Here is a 7,305-nt window from a genome sequence, read left to right on the forward strand (position 1 = left end):
CCTGCATGGAGATTAAACACAAAGTTGGTTAATTGAGCTAGATTGCCCGCAAATAAAAAGTGAGCTAGATTGGAGGATCCAGTTCATTATAACAAGTAACAAAGAGATCGATAAGAGCAGCCAGTAAAATATGTATGTCTGCATCGTTGGGATGCATCAGAGACCGGAGGTGATCCTCTTTTGCTTTAAAAAAAGAGAGCTAGTAGTAGATGAACTGATTAGTTTCACCTGTGCAATATCAAAGGCAGCAGCCGGCCGGGCGACGCCAACAGCTAGAGGTGCAGCTCGACGTCTAGCGCCTCGCCGGCGCTGCTAGCGCCAGAGGCCCTTGACCGGCCCATGCCGTCGCGGCCAGTGGACGGGCCCAGGAGCGGCGCGGGCTCCGCGAAGCGTGGAGCGCGGCCGCCTCCCCATCTCTCTTGCGTGCAGGCATCGGTGGCTGGAACGACCGCGCCGCCACGGCCGTGCGAGGCGATGTAACTGCACATGGACCAGCCGGCAGCTGAATCGCAGGACGGCTCGGTGGCGGCACCTCCCAACAGACTGTCGTTGTTGTAGGGGTCGCCGAGGACTCCGGCGAGGCGGTCCTTGCGGTGCGCGTTCTGGTGGCCGCGAGTAAATAGCACTGGCGGTCTATGAACTTGCACTGCGGGTGCACTTTAGTCACACAACTTGCAAACCGGAAGAACCCGTCATAGAACTTGCATTGCGGGTGCAATCAAGTCACACGCGCCAGCTGAACCGCGCCGACGCCTGGTTTTCTCTGATTTCAGGTCACGCGCGTCGCACGTGACGGCCACTTTTTTTGCAGATAGCCCCCTGAAGTCTCAAGCAATGCCACATTGAAACACTCCTCTGTTTTCTCTCGCTGCCTCTGTTCGTTGCCGATGGGAGAGGAGACAGGCGGCACCGCACCGTCATGGAGATCGTCGGCGGACAGGGTGACGATCCAGATGGTGTTCCATCCGACGGTGGAGTTGCCGGTTCTTCGCACTGAATGGCACAGGGGTCCGACTTATGGTGAGTTTCCCCCTCCCCCAATTTTAGTTAGGGTTTTCTCCTTCATGCAATAGATGAAATACTGGTGGTGCATCTAATTAGTTTTAGGTCTGAGATGTGCAGTACTAGGTACTTTACATGGTTGGTACCTCTTTTTGTATGTTGGGCTGCATCCTAGGGTTAGTTCATATTGCCTCCGCTCACAATCAGTCCACTTTGCAAATGTAGGATATGATTCGGTGAAATTCAGTGTGGAGGTGCATCATGGTGGGTTTTTTGCGGGAAAAGGAGTGAATCTGACATATTTGGATGAGAAGATAACATGGTTTGACAACCTGGACAGGAATACACTATGTACTGATGTGATCTGCTATATGCTAGCACAACTTAATTATCCCGATGAGGAGAAAATTATGCTATGGTGCCCACCTGGTAAAACTCTTGCAGATGTGGTGGAAATTAACTTGGAAAATGACTGTTTAAAGATGGCTAGAGCATCTGTTTACTCCAAGGTACTGGTTCTGTTTGTTAAACATATCAGAGAACAGAATCAAGAGGAGGAAGATGACATTGCAATTAAAGGTTCCCCTGCACTACCTACAGTTATAATGATCCCTTTTAGCACAGAGAAGATTAGGAAGATGAAATCAGAGATAGTGGCAGGTAGTTCAGAAAATGCATCTACTGTAGAGCAACAAGCAGATGCAGATGGGTCAGAGGGCCAAGAAAAATCAGATGTGTCAGAGAATTCAGAAGTTTCAGAAGAACAGTACGATTGTGATTCAGACATTGATCCTACTTGGTACGACATTGATTATGGAATGGAGGAGGAGGATGATAAGGACTATGATAAGAATGTAGATGATGTTGTGCATGATGCTATGGTTGAGAAGGGCAAAAACATAGGAGCTGAATATAGGCATGTTCCTAGGTCAGATGATGTTCATGAGGATGATCTGCAACTGCCAGAAGAGGATGACTTGGAGAAAAGACATAAAAGTGACTCCGATGATGAGGAGTACAAGGCAAAGAAAAAGAAGGAGAAACCTATATATAGGTTTAAAACATTTAACCCTGCTGTTGACATGGAAAACCCTCAGTTCAAGCTAGGAATGGTATTTGATTCAGTGGATCTACTTAGGAAAGTTGTAGCACAATATGCAGTAAAGTACAGGATGCAAATTAAGAAGAAAAGAAATAACAAGCAAAGGTTTGAGGCTGTGTGTTCTGAGGGTTGCCATTGGAAGCTTGTGGCTGTCAATGACAATAGGACACAGTCCTTCCTTGTAAAGACTTATGTTGGAGAGCATACATGTGAAAAAGTTTGGGATGTGAAGGAACTAACAACCCCTTTTCTTGCCAATAAATATGTAGAGAAGTTCAGAGACAATGACAAGATTTCACTGTCTACCTTTTCAAGAAAAGTCAGGAAGAAATTCAACATGGAAGTTAGCAGGCACAAGCTAGGGAGAGCTAGGAAAGCAGCATTGGAAGTTGTGCGTGGGGATGAGGTGAAGCAGTACTCATTGCTTTGGAGATATGCAGAGGAAGTAAGACATAGCAATCCAGGGTCATCTTTCTATCTGAACCTAGAGAATGGCCTATTTAGTACTTGCTACTTAAGTTTGGCAGCTTGTAAAATAGGTTGGCTGAAGGGCTGCAGGCCAATCATTTGTATTGATGGCACGTTCATAAAGACAAAGTATGGTGGCCAATTACTCACTGCAGTTGGTATTGATGGCAATGACTCAATTTATCCTATTGCAATGGCAGTGGTGGAGACAGAATGTTATGCATCTTGGAACTGGTTCCTTTGTACACTGAAGCAAGACCTCAGCATAATTAACACAAGCACAATCACTATCATGAGTGACAAACAGAAGGTAAATCACTGTTAATGTTCAGTTACTGTTCATGTTAGTGTCAGTGTTGCAATTCAGTTACTGTTCATGTTCAGTTACTGCTCATGTTCAGTTACTGTTCATGTTAGTGCTAGTATTGCAATTCAGTTACTGTAAATCATTGTTACTGTTAAAGTTCATACAAACTAAGATATAACTGGTTTCCTCTATTAGGGGCTAATCAAGGCTTATGGGGTACAGATATATCCAACTAGAGATAAAGATGAGTGGGCTGCTGTATCTGCAACACCTATTTTACCACCACTATATGAGAGAAGAGCTGGAAGGAGAAGGAAGAACAGAAGGCAGCAACCTGAGGAGAGTGAAGATGGCACCAAACTAAGCAGGCATGGTGCTATTATGCATTGTGGTTACTGCAAAGAAGCTGGTCATAACAGAAGTGGCTGCTCAAAGTTGAAAGCTGCTGTAATAAGAGAAGTGGGTGGGGATGATGAGGAACAAGCTGAGCAAGTTCCAGAGCAAACTGAGCATGTTCCAGAGCAGCCTGAGCAAGTTCCAGAGCAAACTGAGCATGTTGCAGAGCCAAATGATCTAGTTAGATCAAAAAGTTCTAGAGGAAGGAAGAGAAAGCCCACTGACAAAATGAATGAACTAGTACATCAGCTGATGGAAAAGGCAAAGAAAAAGAAGTCCAAAATGGTTATTGATGAGAATGGAGATGTTGACTTTCCAGTAATATTAACTGTGAGTTCTACTTTTTCTACTTACTAAAAGAAAATTAATTAAATCCTTTACTTACATAGTGTTTGTTGATGTTGTCAGCATATTCAACATAGAACTATGAGGCCACATTTGGACCCAACACAAGTACAAGACAACATGGTACATATTTTATCACATGAGGTACTTATAAAACAGTTGGTGAAATAATTCGTTTCACAAATGACATGAACTAACATATGGTGAAATTGACCCTGTCCTCATCTTACTTATTTATGTGTTTAGGGGCCAGCACAAGGAGTACCTGTTTCTAGGATGCACCGAATTCCAGATGAAAGTGCATTTGTTACTGAGCTTAGGGCCAACATTCCAAATGAACCAGCACACACAACACAAAGAGCAAGAGGAGCAAGAGGGGCAAGAGGAAGAAGAGGAGCAAGAGGAGCAAGAGGTGGGTCAGTGGCAGCAGGAAGAGGACCAGCACATGGACATGAACCAGACCAACCAAGAAGAAGAGGAAGAACAAATTCTACAAGAACAAGAGGGAAAAGGAAAAGAAAAACTAGGGGAATGGAGTGGCTCTTACTTGGGGAAGGAACAAGTAGAACTGGACATGTGTAAGAGGAAGCCCAAGATGAGTTCCAGGTCACCCAGAAGATTGAGATGCCTTATGTTCTCATGAACTAGTAGTACTAAGTAGTATCAAGTGGACATGTGCTACAATTTCATTTTGTTGTAGTATGAAGTGGCAACTAATTGAACTTCTGTAGTGTTATGTACTGGTCTTTTGGTGGATACGAAACTCTGCTGAACTACTACTTAAACTATGGCTGAAATTATGGACCGATCTTCTACATATTTGCAATCATATATGTAGAGCATACTTTTGCACACATGAAACAAAATCAGCAAATTCACATAAGCGACAACAGTTGTAACAGACAACATTCAGGATTATAACATCAAACTGACAGTAACAAACTAACAACACGACACAACAAGTTCACATTCAACATTACAGACCGACAAATTCAAATGAAAACACCAAACTACTGATCATCGCTTAAGCTGTGCCATATTGTCCAGGGCCAGTGCCATCTATCTTGCCGCGCCAGGTGGTGAAAGTATGCTTCCGGGTAAGGTCTTCATCTTTATCAGGGAGAAATTCTACAGCCAAGCCTTCAGTTAGCAATGGGCCACGATCAACGACCTCTTTGACATGCATAATCACTGGAAATTCTACGGTTGCACGCTCTGTGGGAGAATTTGGAGCCGGCGGTGAATGTGCGTTCTCGTCGTCGGAGTCTGGCTTCCATGGCCCCGTAGGAGGTGCAGGAACAGCCACGGTGAGCACCTTTGGCACACCTGAAGGGTTGCGCAGCCACGCGGTCACCAGCAACACCCACTTGTCGGTGGCCGGGAGCATGTCAATGAGCTCGCCGTCGACACCGGCGAGCACCAGGTTGACGGTGTGTGGATCCCAAGCCTCCTCCGGCAACCCCTCCAAACTCAGCAACGTCTTGTACTTGAGCTCCCCCGGCTTGCCACGCGAGAAGCTTGACCAGCGCTGAAAAGAAATCCTGCTGCCACAACAACGAAGCTGCTCCGACGCGTGCACCACATGAGTGCAATCATCTGTCGACTCGAAGCGAACGAAAAAATGGAATGGTGGGCAAGTGACCTCCACCTTGGTTGTCGTCCGTCGGACAGCACAGTGAGACTCCATCGCCGCCGCTAGTGCCTCCGGCGTCACCACGCTCCGTGGCTGTCCAATGATGGTGGCGTACATGACACGGCCATAGAAATCTCCCTCGAGAGCCGCCATGCCAGCAGTGCGAGCGATGACAACCCGCCCGCACTCCGGCCGCAACTCCGGCTCGCCCCGCTGCCACACCTCTTGAGGAAACAAACGTGAGTCCCGGATGCGAGGCCATGCCACAGCGGGCGCCGGAGACCTGCCATCGCGGACGCCGGCGACGACGCGGCTGGCCAGTGCCACGCTCTTCGAGCTGCCGCCTGCCATACTGTCCGCCATGATGATGGCGACACCACGGCTACTTCCGGCGAGGGAGGAGGAACAACTCCAGCCAGGAAAGCCGCCACCGCTCGAGCTCTCGCTGCCGTCACCACCGCCGCTGCCCATCTGCCGCCGCCGTAGGTGTGAGAGGAGAGACGAGAACTAGGGATTTCGTTTCGATTTGGGAACTATGGTTCGATTCGGTTATAAATCTACAGAGATTGCAATACGGCCCTCAAACAATATCGCGAAGGACTTTTCTGCAAAAGTACTAAGAAAACCAGGCGTCGGCGCGGTTCAGCTGGCGCGTGTGACTTGATTGCACCCGCAATGCAAGTTCTGTGATGGGTTCTTCCGGTTTGCAAGTTGTGTGACTAAAGTGCACCCGCAGTGCAAGTTCATAGACCGCCAGTGCTATTTACTCGGTGGCCGCCGAGCGCCTGCGACTTGAGGAACGTCTTGTCGCAGAAGAGGCACTGGAACAGCCGCACCCTCTTGCCGTCCATGCACACCATTCGCGCTTACTCGTCGTACCGGTCTAGCCTTCTCCCCGCCGGCGTCAACGCCCGCAATAGGTCATCCTCCTCTGCCGCCGCCGCCGCCTGCGCATGGAACCACGTCGACGTGGCCCTCTCCATCGAGTTTTATAATATATGTATGCCAAGGTAGCTACTGCTGCTGCTAGGATTAGTAGCAGTGGCGATCCTATATATGGACTCTCGATGGGATTCGATGGCTATACCACTACTAAATCTTCCCAAGTGAGCAAAGAGAGAGGTGCTACAGTATTGCGGAATGCAGATATTAAAGTCAAGCCAGTCACCGGACCCCGCAGAGCAGCTCATTGTGGAGCAAGTGCTTGAAAGAAAATTCCAAACAACCGGTGCAATACACGTGGGTCCTACAATTATGCAAAATTGCATCTCGGATTTGCAAACTTTCTATTTGGACGAATCTGATCCCCCTAACTCAGAGTTTGTTGTCCACCGAAAAATAATTCAGAGTTTTTTGTTTTCCAATTTAGCAACACAAAAAGTAAATAAACATAAAAATTTAGCAACACTTTTTTTTCTTCCGCGACATAGTGTTTTTGTTCTTGTTTCTTGCATGGTAATACGTGTCTCATTCATTTCATAAAGATTAAAGTAGAAATCACATAAAAACCGACATGACAAAATTGAACAAATTGTAGAATGTCTCTGATCTTGACACCAATGCCAGTCGCCTGCCTCCGGCACCACCATAACCGTCACCGAAAGAAAAAATGATGGATCACCTTCTCACCAGAGCTCGACGCGGCTCCATCGTTGATATGCAGCTTTGTGGATCTCCAAGGTGGCTCACCAAAGACGAAACCATTACCGTTGAACGAATCAGACCGGTGCAACACCACAGACACGCCATCGAACTCCAGATCTGGCACCCTCACATGAGTAAGACGTCGGAAGAGGAAACCATACCTTCCATCCATGAACCATGAGCCCAGCACACGTTCCGTCTTCCAGATGTCGTCGATGCACACCACAATCTGCATCCGCTCCTCGACTACCTCCCAAGCTCCGCGTCGACGTTGGAGCAGACGCCGTCGCAATGGCGGAGCCCGACGACACATGTCCACCACAAGGATTCCGCCGCCGCCATGACATCCCCACTTAAATAGACTAGTTGTAACACCCCGGTGTAATGATGCTACAGTAACCCCAGGGG

General features: G+C 47.7%; 1 pseudogene; it reads right to left on the bottom strand.

Moving 5' to 3' along the window:
* Positions 1–252: 252 nt before the first annotated feature.
* LOC119298425 lies at positions 253–6,236 on the bottom strand (annotated as a pseudogene).
* Between the last annotated feature and the right edge of the window lie 1,069 nt (positions 6,237–7,305).

Source organism: Triticum dicoccoides, chromosome 5A, assembly GCF_002162155.2.
Source record: "Triticum dicoccoides isolate Atlit2015 ecotype Zavitan chromosome 5A, WEW_v2.0, whole genome shotgun sequence".
NCBI lineage: Eukaryota > Viridiplantae > Streptophyta > Magnoliopsida > Poales > Poaceae > Triticum > Triticum dicoccoides.